We start from the raw sequence: 13,936 nt of genomic DNA, 5'->3' as shown, positions 1-13,936 counted from the left end.
TTCCCCCTCTTCCGGGGGATGTTTGTGATAGGCCGCAAGGCCTTCAGGAGGCGGCTCCTCCACCTCCAGCACAGGGAGAGACATGCCTGCCTCCCTGCGTTACCGCGCCTTAAACTAGTCCGGGCGGGCGAGTCTCTTCCCGGCCTTCCTTCAGGAATAAGCCCACCACCTGTCCGTCTATTAGGTTCGGCCCTCGAGCAGGGCGGCCCACAAATACCGCCGGCCACACCCAGGCCCTAACTCCGGGCGGGCGGCAAATGGCGGCCAGGCCCTGACGCCAGGCGTGGCCGCACCCAAACCCCAGGTTGTAGAAGCTCCTCCTTCAGGAGCAGGCCCGGGAGGGCACCGGCAGCAGCAGCGGTGAGGGGGAGACTGCCACCCGGTTAAGGAGTGGCGGGGGGGCGCAGGCCCACCCACCTCACTGCGCCCCAGCCCAGTGACCCTGATGGCAGCAGTGCAGCTGCGACTGGCTCAGCAGGGCTCCAGCCCGTAACTTGCTGGCCACGGGCAGCTCTCCGCCCGGACTACCCCCTGGGCCACTCTCGTCTCCCCCTTCCCAGGTACCTGTAGCTCCAGCAGGTTCGTCGGGGAGTCGAGGTCGGTGTCGTCCCATCAGGGTCCGGGTGGCCCAATCCAGGGGTCAAGAGGTTGGAGCTCTGCAGCGTCCCGCGGGCTCGTCCGGCCCCGGCGTTCCAGTCCCCATCGGGGGTCCAGCCAGTCCCCCAGCTTGGGCCAGTCCTCTGGGTCCCTGGGAGTTTCTGCTGGCTGGTTTGGCCCGGCCTCTGTAGCCCTGGCAGGGACGCCTTGGCTAGCCTCCGGGGAGGCCGCTGAGGGCGGCCTAGCCCCGGTCCTAGTCTCCCCAGGCAGGAGCTCTGGACAGGCCTCCATCTCCGTCAGAGGCTGGGCCCTGACTGAGCTCCCTGGCAGCCTTCTTATAGTCCTAGCCCCGCCCTTTGACTTCCAGTCAGGTGAGGGGGCGGGGCTAGGCTGGGCCCAAAATGGCTCCCGGAGGGGTTCCTCCGCCTCCGGTTCAGTGGGGGACCACTCTACCCCACTACACTCTTCCCCCCATAAGTCCAGTTCCCGGCTTCCGGGACTGGGCTTCTGTTCTTTCTCCATGCGGGACAGGGCATCTGCATTTGCGTTGTCCCTCCCCGCTCGGTGTTTTACTGTAAATACATACGGTTGGAGGGACAGGTACCATCTCATGATCCGGCTGTTGGTGTTCCGCATTTGATGGAGCCATTGTAGGGGTGCATGATCTGTAAAAAGGATAAAAGAGTCTCCAAGGAGGTAGTACCGCAGTGCCTCGATGGCCCATTTTATCGCTAGGGCCTCCTTCTCGATTACTGCATAACTGCACTCTCGAGGAAACAATTTCTGGCTAATATACAGCACTGGGTGTTCTTCTCCCTCAACTTCCTGGGACAGCACTGCTCCGAGTCCGTAGTCCGATGCATCTGTCTGGACAATGAATGGTCGGGAGAAGTCGGGGCTAAACAGCACTGGCTCACTACAAAGAGACGCTTTTAGATTCTTAAATGCGGCTTCGCACTCAGCCGTCCACGTGACCCTTTGGGGCCGGTCTTTCGTGAGGAGCGCTGTGAGGGGCGCCGCTAAGGTTGCAAACTGCGGCACAAAGCGGCGATAATACCCTGCCAATCCCAAAAATTGCCTTACTTTTTTCTTAGTGGTAGGCGCTGGGTAGTTTTGGATTGCCTCCACCTTCCCTATTAGCGGCCGGATTAGGCCCCTTCTCAGTTGGTACCCCAGTTAAGTTGTTTCCTGCCAGCCAATTTTACATTTTGTCGGATTGGCTGTCAGGCCTGCATTTCAAAGGGTCCGCATGATGGCTGCTACCCTCTCGAGATGTTCCTCCCAATCTTGGCTATAAATTACCACATCATCTAGATGTGGTATGTGGGGCTGTATGTGGGGCTAGCAAGTGATCCATCATTCTCTGAAAGGTTGCCGGTGCGCCATGAAGTCCAAAGGGCATTCTTGTAAATTGGAACAGTCCGGAGGGGGTTGAAAAAGCAGTTTTTTCTCTTAATTCTGGATCCAAGGGGATCTGCCAATATCCCTTTGTCAGATCAAGGGTGGATATAAACTTGGCAGTCCCTAGGCGGTCTAGCAGTTCATTTGTTCGTGGCATGGGGTAGGCATCAAATTTTGAAATGGCGTTTACCCGTCTAAAATCAATGCAAAAGCGGATACTACCATCTGGCTTTGGTACGAGAACAATTGGACTCCGCCATTCGCTCTTGGAGCGTTCTATCACTCCGAGTTGAAGCATAGCCCGTACCTCCTTCTCGACTACCTCCCGCATCCGGCGAGGGAGAGGACGAGTCCCTTCTCGTATGACTTGGCCTGGAGGGGTCCGAATGTTATGCGTTATCACCATGGTACGTCTAGGTCGGGTTGTAAAAGTTTTCTGGAATGTATCGATGAGACAGCGTGCCTGTTTCACCTGGGTCGCAGAGAGGGTGACTCCAAGCTGTGGTTCCCTTTCCTCTGCCAGTTCGGGGGTTTCAGGCCCTAGGGCAGGTTCTGCCGGGTAGGGGGTAATCATCAGGGCCTCCCATTCTTGCCAATGCTTCAGGAAGTTTATGTGGAATATCTGGGTTTTCTTTTTCCGGTCAGGCTGATAGATTTCATAGTTTACTGACCCGACCTGCCGGGTGATCTCATAAGGCCCTTTCCAACGAGCTAGAAATTTTTGATTGCTCCGTGGGGAGGAGGAGGAGTACCTGATCCCCCGGTTTAAAACTTCTTTCCTGGGCTCGTCGGTTGTAGTTCCGCTCTTGGCTGGCCTTAGCCGCTTGTAGATTTTCCTGTGCCAGGGCTCCGGCTTGTCTTAGTCGCTCCTGGAGCTGAAAAACATACTGCAAGAGGCCCTGTGAGGTCGAAGGGGTCTGCTCCCACGTTTCCCTCATGAGATCCAGGATTCCCTGGGGACGATACCCATATAGAAGTTCGAAGGGGGAAAATTGGGTCGATGCTTGGGGCACCTCCCGGACCACCAGCAGCAGGGGAGGCAGCAGCAGGTCCCACTGTTGCAACTCTGCTGGGGGAAACCGCCGTAGCATCCCCTTTAGAGTCCGGTTAAAGCGTTCCACCAACCCGTCGGTTTGGGGATGGTATACTGAGGTTTGTAATTTACGTATCCCCAGTATGGCACACACCTGTCGGAGTAATTGTGACGTAAAATTAGTCCCTTGGTCCGTGAGGAGCTCTCGGGGAAGCCCGACCCGAGCAAAAATTTTTACCAGCTCCGAGGCGATGGTTCGGGCGTAGGTGTTCCTCAGCGGTATGGCTTTGGGAAATCTGGTGGCATAGTCCATTAAAACCAAAATGTGGCGGAACCCTGCTTTACTTTTTGGCAGTGGGCCCACCAGGTCGATGGCCACCCTTTCAAAAGGAGTCCCCACTACCAGCAGGGGGACTAACGGGGCCCGTGGCACTCCCAGGTCGGAGGCTAGCTGGCAGTTTGGGCAAGATTGGCAATAGTCTCGTACTTCCCGGTGCACCCCGGGCCAAAAGAACCAGGACAGTACTCTCACCAACGTTTTTTCAGTCCCCAGGTGGCCAGCGGCAGGAATATCATGGGCCAATTTCAGTACTGCCCGGCGATGAACCCGGGGAACCAGGATCTGGGTCTTGACCTCTTGAGACCGGGGGTCTTGCCCCACCCGATAGAGGCGGTCGCCTTTCATTTCGAAGTGGGGCCAGTGGGATGGCCTCTGGGGGTCTACCACGGTGCCATCGATCGCGGCTACCTGCTCATATGCTGCCCTCAGGGTGGGATCCTTCCTCTGGTCCCGGGGAAAGTCTGTCAGGACAAGGGCCTGGGCACTGGCCTCCGCCGGTGCCTGGGCATTGTCGGGCAATTCACCTGCCTTTGCCCCCTGGTGCTCCCCATCCTCATTTGACTCCTCGGGCTGGTCCTCGGGTGGCGTTTCCCCCAGAAGGGTTCCCTCCACTTTTCCGTGACCGGCCGGAGCCCTGCAAGTGGCCTCACGCATCAGATCTGCAAATCCGGGCCAGTCTTGGCCTAGAACAATCGGGTAGGGGAGTATCGCCGCTACCCCGATGACCATTTCTGCTGACCTCCCTTGGATGGTGAGTCTGACCTTTGCGCGGGGATAGGCCTTCACGTCGCCATGTACACACCGCAGGTATAGCTCCCCTTCTGGCTTCAGGCCCTCAGGAAGGATGTCCTGTCGAACAAGAGTCTGCGCACAGCCTGAGTCCAGAAGGACGGCTACCTTGTCCGCATCTGTCGGTGCTTGGAGCACAAATTCCACCTGGTTGACCGGCAGGATGTAGATCTGCTCGGGTCCCATCGGACCGCAGTCGCACCCCACTTCCAGACAGCTCCCTTGCCACCCCTTGGGAGGTTCCATCATCCACTGGTCCCAGCCTTTCGTGGGTAACAGTCCCATATAGGGAGCTGCCTGGGCTTGTGACAGGGGAGTAGGTGTGTGACTGAGCGTCCTGGGTGGGGGTGTTGGGGAACAAGCCCTTAGCCTAGTAGCGTCCCTAGGCCCAAGCTCGTCCATTTGCCCCATGCAAGTTTCGGGGGGACTTTCAGTCTCACCCCTCGGGGCCTGAATCCCTCCAGCCGGGTAGGCGGGCCCAGGGGCCAGCCCCAGCACTGACCTGTGGGGCTGGGGCCAGGGGCTGAGCCATTGCTGGAGGTGCTGGTGTTGAAGTGCCTGGAGGTGCTGGAACTGAAGTCCTAGCTGCTGTACCAACTGCCCGTGTTGGGTGACCAATTGCTGAGCCATCTGCCAGTGTCGGGCCACCAGTTGTTGCAGATGTTGGTTCTGGCGCTCCACCACCGCTCTCACCATGCTGTCCAGTTCCATCCTGGCTTTGGGGAACAGAACAAGAAAACTACCCACGCCCAAAAAACCCTAACAACCAAAAAAAAAACCTAAATTATTTTTTTGTTTGAACCACTGAGGCACATGCCCAGCCCCTTACATCAGGGGCGGGGTCGAGGTGCCCACATTCTCCACCATCTTGTAGCGGCTTCCCGCTCGCCACAGCGCCACCTGCCGTCGAGTTGGGGAATTAGCCCTGCTGGCCGGTGGCCGGATCCCTTTCAGGACACTGCCCTCCGGCAATATCCACAACAGCCTGAGCTTCCCCCCCTTCCGGGGGATGTTTGTGATAGGCCGCAAGGCCTTCAGGAGGCGGCTCCTCCACCTCCAGCACAGGGAGAGACGTGCCTGCCTCTCCTTCAGAGGCTGGGCCCTGACTGAGCTCCCTGGCAGCCTTCTTATAGTCCTAGCCCCGCCCTTTAACTTCCGGTCAGGTGAGGGGGGAGGGCTAGGCTGGGCCCAAAATGGCTCCCGGAGGGGTTCCTCCACCTCTGGCTCAGTGGGGGACCACTCTACCCCACTATAACATCAAATAAATATCTACTTTATATTTGAGAGAGTTTGTCTGTCTCTTTGTTTAAGAACTCCACAGTTTCAGAGAGGTAGTCATGTTAGTAACTTTAAAAACAACGAGCAGTCCTGTGGCACCTGAGCCCTGGTCTATACCAGGGCCGGCCTAAGCCCTTTTGGTGCCCTGAGCCTGGGCGTGCGGTGCTGCTTCCGGGTGCAGGGCGCATGCGCAGGCCCACCCCCAGGGTACAAGGTGCATGCGCTGCCCAGTCTGGCCTGGCCAGCACTGCTGGCACGTGCGCCAGGCCAGGCAGGGCCCTGCAGCCGTGGAGGGAAGGGCGCTGCTGGCCGGTGCTGTGGGGCCGGCGCTGTGGGAGCTGGGCACGCGGCGCCTGATGGCAGCTGTAAGGGACGCCGCGCGCCCCTTACAGCTGCCATCTGGAGCCCCTCATCGGTTGGCGCCCTGGGCAGCTGCCGGGCTCACCCATGCCTCCGTCTGACCCTGGTCTATACTAGGAAGTTACTTTGAAATAACCCCATTATTTCAAAATAATAAGTGGAGCCTCCGCACCACCACACCCGTTATTTCAAAGTAACGGCCTGGTTATTTTGAAATCTGTACTCCTGCTTTCCTCGGGGAGTAATGCTTATTTAAAAACAACTATTTTGAAATAACAATAGTGTGGATGCTCCACGGCTGCTATTTCAAAATAATTACTCCCCAGAGTCATTCAAAGTAATTACTCCCCAGTGCTTCCTGGGGCTCTAAGTCAAGGTAATGCATTCCCATTAAGGGAGCCTGCCTTTGACAAATTTTGAGGTTCCCCTATAGTGGGGACATGCAATTTCGATTGTTATTTCAAGAGTTATTATTTCAAATTGAGTTATTTGAGAGAATAACTCATTCCCTGAGAGAAAAATATCATGAGCTTCAGTAGGTAATCCCATTTCATCAGATGATGAGCTAGAAAACTCCACTTCAACTCATCATCTGATGAAGTGGGTTTTACCCACGGAAACTCCTGATACTATATATATATATGTTTTTATTAGTCTCTAAGGTGCCACAGGACTACTCATTGTGCCTCCTAAACAGTAAGAGTTAGGCACCAAATTCGGTATTCAGCTTCCTTTTATCATAAATTAAAGCAAAGTAATGATTTGGTTGTGCAACACCGGGTAAATCAGCTCGTAAGAAATATTAGACATATTTGTCTCCTTTTGCTAATTGTAGTTGAATTGAGTTGTTTGTGAAGTGTTACATTTAAAGTTACTGTTTTATGGCCAAATCCAGGACCACTGATTGATTTCAGAGGGAGCACGATCACACTCAGGGTTATTATCAAAGTCATCAATTAAATAATTTCAGAGAATCATAGAATCCCAGGGCTGGCAGAGACCTCAGGAGTTCAATGAGTCCAGCCCCCTGCCCAAGGCAGGACCAATTCCAACTAAATCATCCCAGCCAGGGCTTTGTAAAATCCAGGACTTAAAAACCTCTCGGGATGGAGATTCCACCCCCTCCCTAGGGAACCCATCCCAGTGCTTCACTAGCCTTCTAGTGAAATAATTTTTTCTAATATTCAACATAGACCTTCCCCTCAAGTTGATCCTACAACTTGAGACCATTGCGCCTTATTCTATGGTCTGTCACCACTGAGAACAACTTCTCTACATCCTCTTTGAAGTCCCCCTTTAGGTAGTTGAAGGCTGCTATCAAATCCCCCCTGAGTCTTCTCTTCTGCAGACTAAACAAGCCCAAATCCCTCAGCCTCTCCTCGTAGGTCATGTGCTTCAGTCCCCTAATCATTTTCATTGCTTCTTCTGGACCCTCTCCAGTACATCCACAGCCCCCAAATCATACCAATACTCCAGATGTGGTCTCACCAGAGCCTAATAAAGGGGAATAATCACTTCTCTAGATCTGCTGGAAATGCTCCTGCTAGTATACCCCAATATACCATTAGCCTTCTTGGCTATAAGGGTACACTGTTGACTCATATCCACCTTCTAATCCCCAGGTTCTTTTCTGCTGAACTGCTGCTTAGCCAGTTGGTCCAGAGCCTACAACAATGCTTGCGATTCTTCCTTCCCAAGTGCAAAACTCTGCAATTGTCTTTGTTGAACCTCATCAGATTTCTTTTGGCCCAATCCTCCCATCTGTCTAGGTCACACTGGACCCTGTCCCTAGCCTCCAACATATCTACCTCTCCTCCTAGCTAAGTGTCATCCGCAAACTTGCTGAGGGTGCAATCCATCCCCTCATCCAGGTCATTAATAAAGATATTGAACAAAACCGGTCCTAGAACCGAACCTTGGGGCACTCCGCTAGGAATGGACTCCCAACCAGACATTGAGCCATTGATCACTACCCATTTGACCTGACAATCTAGCCAGCTTTCTATCCATCTTACAATCCATGTATCCAACCCATACTTCCTTAACTTGCTGGCAAGAATACTGTGGGAGACCGTATCAAAAGCTTTGCTAAAGTCACATCCACTGACTTTCCCATGTCCATAGAGCCAGTTACCTTGTCATAGAAGGCAGTCAGGTTGCTCAGGCATGACTTGCCTTTGGTGAATCCATATTTACTGTTCCTGATCACTTTTCCCTCTTCCACGTGTTTCAAAATGGATTCCTTGAGGATCCCTTCCATGATTTTCCGGGGACTGAGGTGAGGCTGACCAGTCTGTAGTTCCCTGGATTGTCCTTCTTCCCTTGTCTTTTTCTAGTTGTCTGGGACCTACCCTGATTGCTGCGAGTTTCAAAGATAAAGGCCAAAGGCTCTGCAATGACACCTGCCAATCCCTCAGCACCATTGGATGCATTAGATCTGGCCCCATGCATTTGTGTATGTCAAAGTTTTCTAAATAGTTCTCTTTCTCCACCGAGGGCTGCCCATCTCCTTCCCATGCTGTGTTGCCTAGTGCAGTAGTCTGGGAGCTGACTTTGTCTGTACAGAGAGAGGCAACAAAAGCATTGAGGGTATGTCTACACTACCCCGCTAGTTCGAACTAGGAGGGTAATGTAGGCATACCGCACTTGCAAATGAAGCCCGGGATTTGAATTTCCCGGGCTTCATTTGCATAAGCCGGGCACCGCCATTTTTAAATCCCGGCTAGTTCGAACCCCGTGCCACGCGGCTACACACAACACGGAGTAGCTAGTTTGGATTAGGCTTCTAATCCGAACTAGCTGTACTCCTCAAGCCTAATCCGAACTAGCTACTCCGTGCCGCATGTAGCCGCGCGGCACGGGGTTCGAACTAGCTGGGATTAAAAAATGGCGGCACCCGGCTTATGCAAATGAAGCCCAGGAAATTCAAATCCCGGGCTTCATTTGCAAGTGCGGTATGCCTACATTACCCCGCTAGTTCGAACGAGCGGGGTAGTGTAGACATACCCTGAGTTCTTCAGCTATTCCCACATCATCTGTCACTAGGTTTCCTCCCTCATCCAGAAAGAGTCCCACACCCTCCCATTGCTAACATGCCTATAGAAATCTTTCTTGTCACCCTTCAAGCCCCTTGCTAGCTGCAATTCCAATTGTGCTTTCGCCTTCCTGATTACTCCCCTGAATGCTCGAGCAATATATTTATACTCTCCCTGGTCATCTGTTCACGTTTCCACTTCTTGGCATCATCCTTTTTGTGTTTAAGCTCACCAAGGATTTCCCTGGTAAGCCAACCTGATTGCCTGCAATATTTGCTTTGCTTACTGCGCATCAGGATGGTTTGTTCCTGCACCTTCAATAAGGCTGCTTTAAAATACTGCTAGCTCTCCTGGACTCCTTTCCCCTTCATGTTAGCATCCCAGGGGATCCTTCCCATCCGTTCTCTAAGGGAGTCAAAGTCTGCTTTTCTGAAGTCCAGGGTGTATATTTTGCTGCTCTCCTTTCTTCCTTTGGTCAGGATCCTGAACTCGACCATCTCATGATCACTGCTGCCCAGGTTGACACCCACAGCTACTTCCCCTGCTAATTTCTCCCTGTTTGTGAGCAGCAGGTCAAGCTGTGCATGGCCCCTAGTCAGTTCCTTTAGCACTGGTACCCGGAAGTTATCCCCAACATTCTCCAAAAACTTCCTGGAGTGTCTGTGTACTAGGGATGTTTAATATTGGTTAATTGAATAGTCGATTAATCTCATGAATTCTTATCAGTTACTTGACTATTCTATAGTCCCCAGGGTGGGGCTGGCAGCCAGTTCATTCTGGCCCCACTGCTGAGAAGCCCTCTGCCACTCCATGTTGCTGCCTCCGTATCAGAGACGGCAGCAGTGCAGGATGCCAGGAGGGAGCTGGTCCCTGTGAGTAACTAGTTTAAAAACTGCCTTTAGCGCGCTGCCTGTTGCCCCCTATTGCTGCCTCAGATACAGAGGCAGCGGGGGAGGTGGGGGTAGCAGCCCCTGTCTGGGGGAAGGGGCTGAGCTCCCAGACCTGGCACGAGCTGGAACTAGGCTAGGTGCCTACCCGCCCGGCTCCTAATGCACTTTAGATGCAGAGCCGCAGCCGGGGTAGGTCCCAGACCCCGCACAAGCTGGGATGAGCTGGGCTACTGGCCAGACTGCTAAAAAAAGTCCTGGCAGGGGGTGGGAGATGCGTGGAGTCCATAGCATTAACCTATACGCTTTTGCTTAACTGTTAATTGACTACACTGTTACATCCCTACTGTGCATTGCTGTATTGGTCTCCCAGCAGACGTCAGGTGATTCAAGTCCCCCAGGAGAACCAGGGCCTGTGATCTGGAAGCTTCTGTTAGTTGTCTGAAGAAAGCCTCGTCTGCCTCATCCACCTGATCTAGTCTCTAGCAGACACCGATCACGACATCACCCCAGTTGCTCCCACCTCTAACCTTAACCCAAAGACTCTCCACAGGCTTTTCTCCCTCTATATACTGGAGCTCTGAGCAATCCTACTGCTCTCTTACATACAGTGCAACTCCTCCTCCTTTTCTCCCCCCACCCCCGCCCTTCCTGAACAGCTTATACCCTTCCCTGACAGCGCTCCAGTCATGAGCCGTTCCACCAAGTCTCCAATATTCCAGTCTAATCGCAGTTCTGTGACTGTGCCTGGACTTCTCGTTCTTCCTGCTTGTTTCCCATGCTATTTGCGTTTGTGTACAGACCCTTAGATGACTCTCTACGATCATTGCTACTGTGGAAGTGGAAGCAGTTGGAGCCTGGGGTCCCTTTTGAATTGCTGCTGGAGTGCTGGAGTGCTGCTCTGTGCTTCTCTGTGAAGCACTGGGGGTGGTGCACTGCAGTACGGGCAGCACCAAGGGCTGACTGCCAGCAGCCCTGCCTCCTCCACTCATGGCCCAAGGCTCCCGCACCTTGCCCCAGGGCCTGTGGTGGCTGTCAGCCCTGTTGCCTGTGATAAGAAGAGGGCAGAGCCATTGCAACCTGATGTGAAACTAACTCTGTCCTTGGGAAAGGAACTAGATTGAGAAGGGATACTGGTACACTGCCCACCAGACCATATGTCTAGGGCCATCCTTAGGATTTATGGTGCCTTATGCAATACTGTTACTTTGATGTCTCTATGCCCGGTGGCAACTGGGAGGAGGGGGGGCAATGTTTTAGAGATGTGGTTTCATAATCTTCATCAATACGGAAATGAACTATATTTTTAAAGCAAGTGTTAAACTAGGGTATGTCTAGACTACATGGCTCCGTCAATGGAGCCATGTAAAATAGTTTACTTGGCATAGTCAAAGAAGCAGGGATTTAAAAATAATAATTTAAATAATCCCCGCTTCATTAAAATAAAAATGGCCGCCACGCTGTGCTGACGATCAGCTGATCTGGCACAGCGCGGCAGTCTAGACACGGCGCGATTGACAAGGGAAGCTTTTGTCGACTGCTCCGGTAAACCTCGTTTCACAAGGCATAAAGGATCTGCTGACGAAAGGTTCTGGGGTAGGCAGATCCCCGTCTAGACTGCCGTGCTGTGCCGACAATCAGCTGATCGGCAAAGCGTGGCGGCCATTTTGATTTAAATGAAGCGGCAATTATTTAAATCGCCGCTTCATTTCCCTTTGCCATCCTGCCTAATCTACATGTCTCCATTGACGGAGCCATGTAGTCTAGACACTCCCGCAGTGAGCGACATTCCCTTCTTAGTCTGCACAGGGACATGGGATGGGTTGGCCACGGTCATGCAGCCAAGTGGGAGGGGATGGAAAAGAACCCAGCGGAAATAAGGCCGGGCGAGAGCCTTCCCACATCAAGCTAGCGATGGACATGTCACTGTTCTCTCCAGAGGGACACAAGACCAGGTTATACAGCACGCTGCATGAATCTCTCTGCCAATACGGCCACACAGCAGCTTTCCCACTTCCCGCTGGGTTGCAAGATGGCCTTCCTTTCTCTTTCATAGAGTCACAGAGTTTAAAGAGCCATCAGATCATCTTGTCCGAAATCCTGCATAACACAGACCATAGAATTTCACCTAGTCACTCTGCACTGACCCCAAGGACTGGCATATGGCTAATGCATATCTTTAATGTCAAAGACATTGTCATATTCTCTTCCTCTGGACTTCTTTTCTTTTAATACCATCTGACACATTTCCAGTGACCTCAGCAATCAGAACAGAGCGCAGCTGAGATCGGTCCATTTACGGAAAGAGACCCACGAGCAGCCATGAACCATGACAGGTGGGAATAAGGACTTAGTGAAATGTGGGATTGGAAACTAATTTTAGTTATTCCATTGCAAGCTCATCACACTGTCAGTGTCACACTCTCTTTTATCTCCCCTATCACATCCAACAGTTACCTCATGCCGCAGCCATCTTCCGATGGAGACCATTGTAGGGAATTTTCCTAATAATTTCCTGCCCATGTTTTGGAAAATGTCCTACCACGTATCACTGCGGTCACTAGACTAGCATGGGTCACATTGCTCCATTGCTTCCCCGAATGGCACGTGAACGAGCGTTGTCATTCCGATTAGAGAGAGATCTGGAACCAAAATCCTTGCATTTGAGCACCCTCCGATTTATGGAAATGGGCAAAATCTGCCAGATCTCTGAATTTTTGTTATGGCCCTTATCTTGATATTAGCTGGACCCCAGGATATTGGGACGGGATTTTGCAATCTGACCCAAACACTTATAGAATGTTATTGTAGCAGTTTCTATTGACTTTTATCCCACTGTGGATGAAATGTGGGTCATTTTCACAAAGAGATTTATCAGTGGGTTCTAAGCACAAGCAATGTGTGGCACCCAGAGCTTTGAAATATTGCAAGGGGCTATCCCAGGAAAATATTCACTTTTCACCTTCATGAATCTTACATGGCTTGAGTGGAAAAGGCCCAGTGTGTCTGGCTGAAAAGCCACTCATTCCTGAAAGGAGAGAAACGAGAGGGAGGGGGGTTAAAGAGCTGTGACATCCTAATGCACAACCAAAACTTGCAAGCACATAAACTGCAAAACTGGGACCAGAGGGCATATCTGCTAGTGATTAAACCAGGCAAGTCATTTAATCTCTCTATGCCACAGTTCCCCACTTGTACAATGGGGGGAGTATTATTTCCTTTCTCTTGTCCTTTATCATGTTTATTTAGATCATAACTCCTTCAGGGCAAGGACTGTGTACAGCACCTAGCACAATGTAGTGCTTTCAAATGGGGACCCTGAGAACTACTATCCTATAAATAGTCTAATATAAAATATTTGTTCACGTGGTGAATGCTTACAAATAATAGATACACTAGTATCTCCTGCTCAAATTCAAGCAGAACAAAAGGAGGCGCTTTCAAATTAATTCTATGCATGATGAATATTATTTGCAATGAAAAAATTGAGTGGCTGTAACAATTACATAGAAAAATATGAGGGTTAATTAACTGATATGTAGACAGTTCTGTGAGATCTTTGGATTAGAGATGGGGCTGCACCACATACTTCTTGGATTTGGAGGAAGTTTGGGATTTGGAACTAGAATGTGCATCTTTACCTCTACAACAAGAAAGGTTCTAAAAAGAACACAGTGGAGCCAATCCCTGTCCTACTCTGGGGAAGTTTAGAGCTGGATTGGGTGTAAACATATCTCATCCTTAGCTGGGATGAAAGGTACTATGGGATATATTAGAGGTGATCTGAAATGTTCCATTGAAATGTTATTTTGATGTTGGTTTTGGGGGTGGGGAGTTGTTATTATTTTTTCCAATAAATGCCATTTTGATTAAATTGAAAATTTTGCATTTTTTGAAATATTTCATACTGTTGTCAGAAAACTGAAAATTTTACTTTTCAGTAACTATTTTGGTTTTGAACCAAAGCAATTCCATTTTCAGTTGCTGAAAACCAAATAACTTCTGGTTTTCTGGTTTTCAGTGTTTTGATGATAACCAAAAAAGAAAGATTTCAACAACAAAAAATTTTAAAAAAATCTTTTAAAGAAAATAATAATTTTCCAACCAATTCTGCATATAGGTGCAAACATTTATTAGGATTCTCTAAAGGATATAAGTACTTTATATCTATAATCTACCTTATTGGATTCTTATGATGAGACATACACAAGATATT

Source organism: Pelodiscus sinensis, chromosome 28 (genome assembly GCF_049634645.1).
Source record: "Pelodiscus sinensis isolate JC-2024 chromosome 28, ASM4963464v1, whole genome shotgun sequence".
Classification (NCBI taxonomy): domain Eukaryota; kingdom Metazoa; phylum Chordata; order Testudines; family Trionychidae; genus Pelodiscus; species Pelodiscus sinensis.
This window is presented reverse-complemented; position numbering follows the sequence as displayed.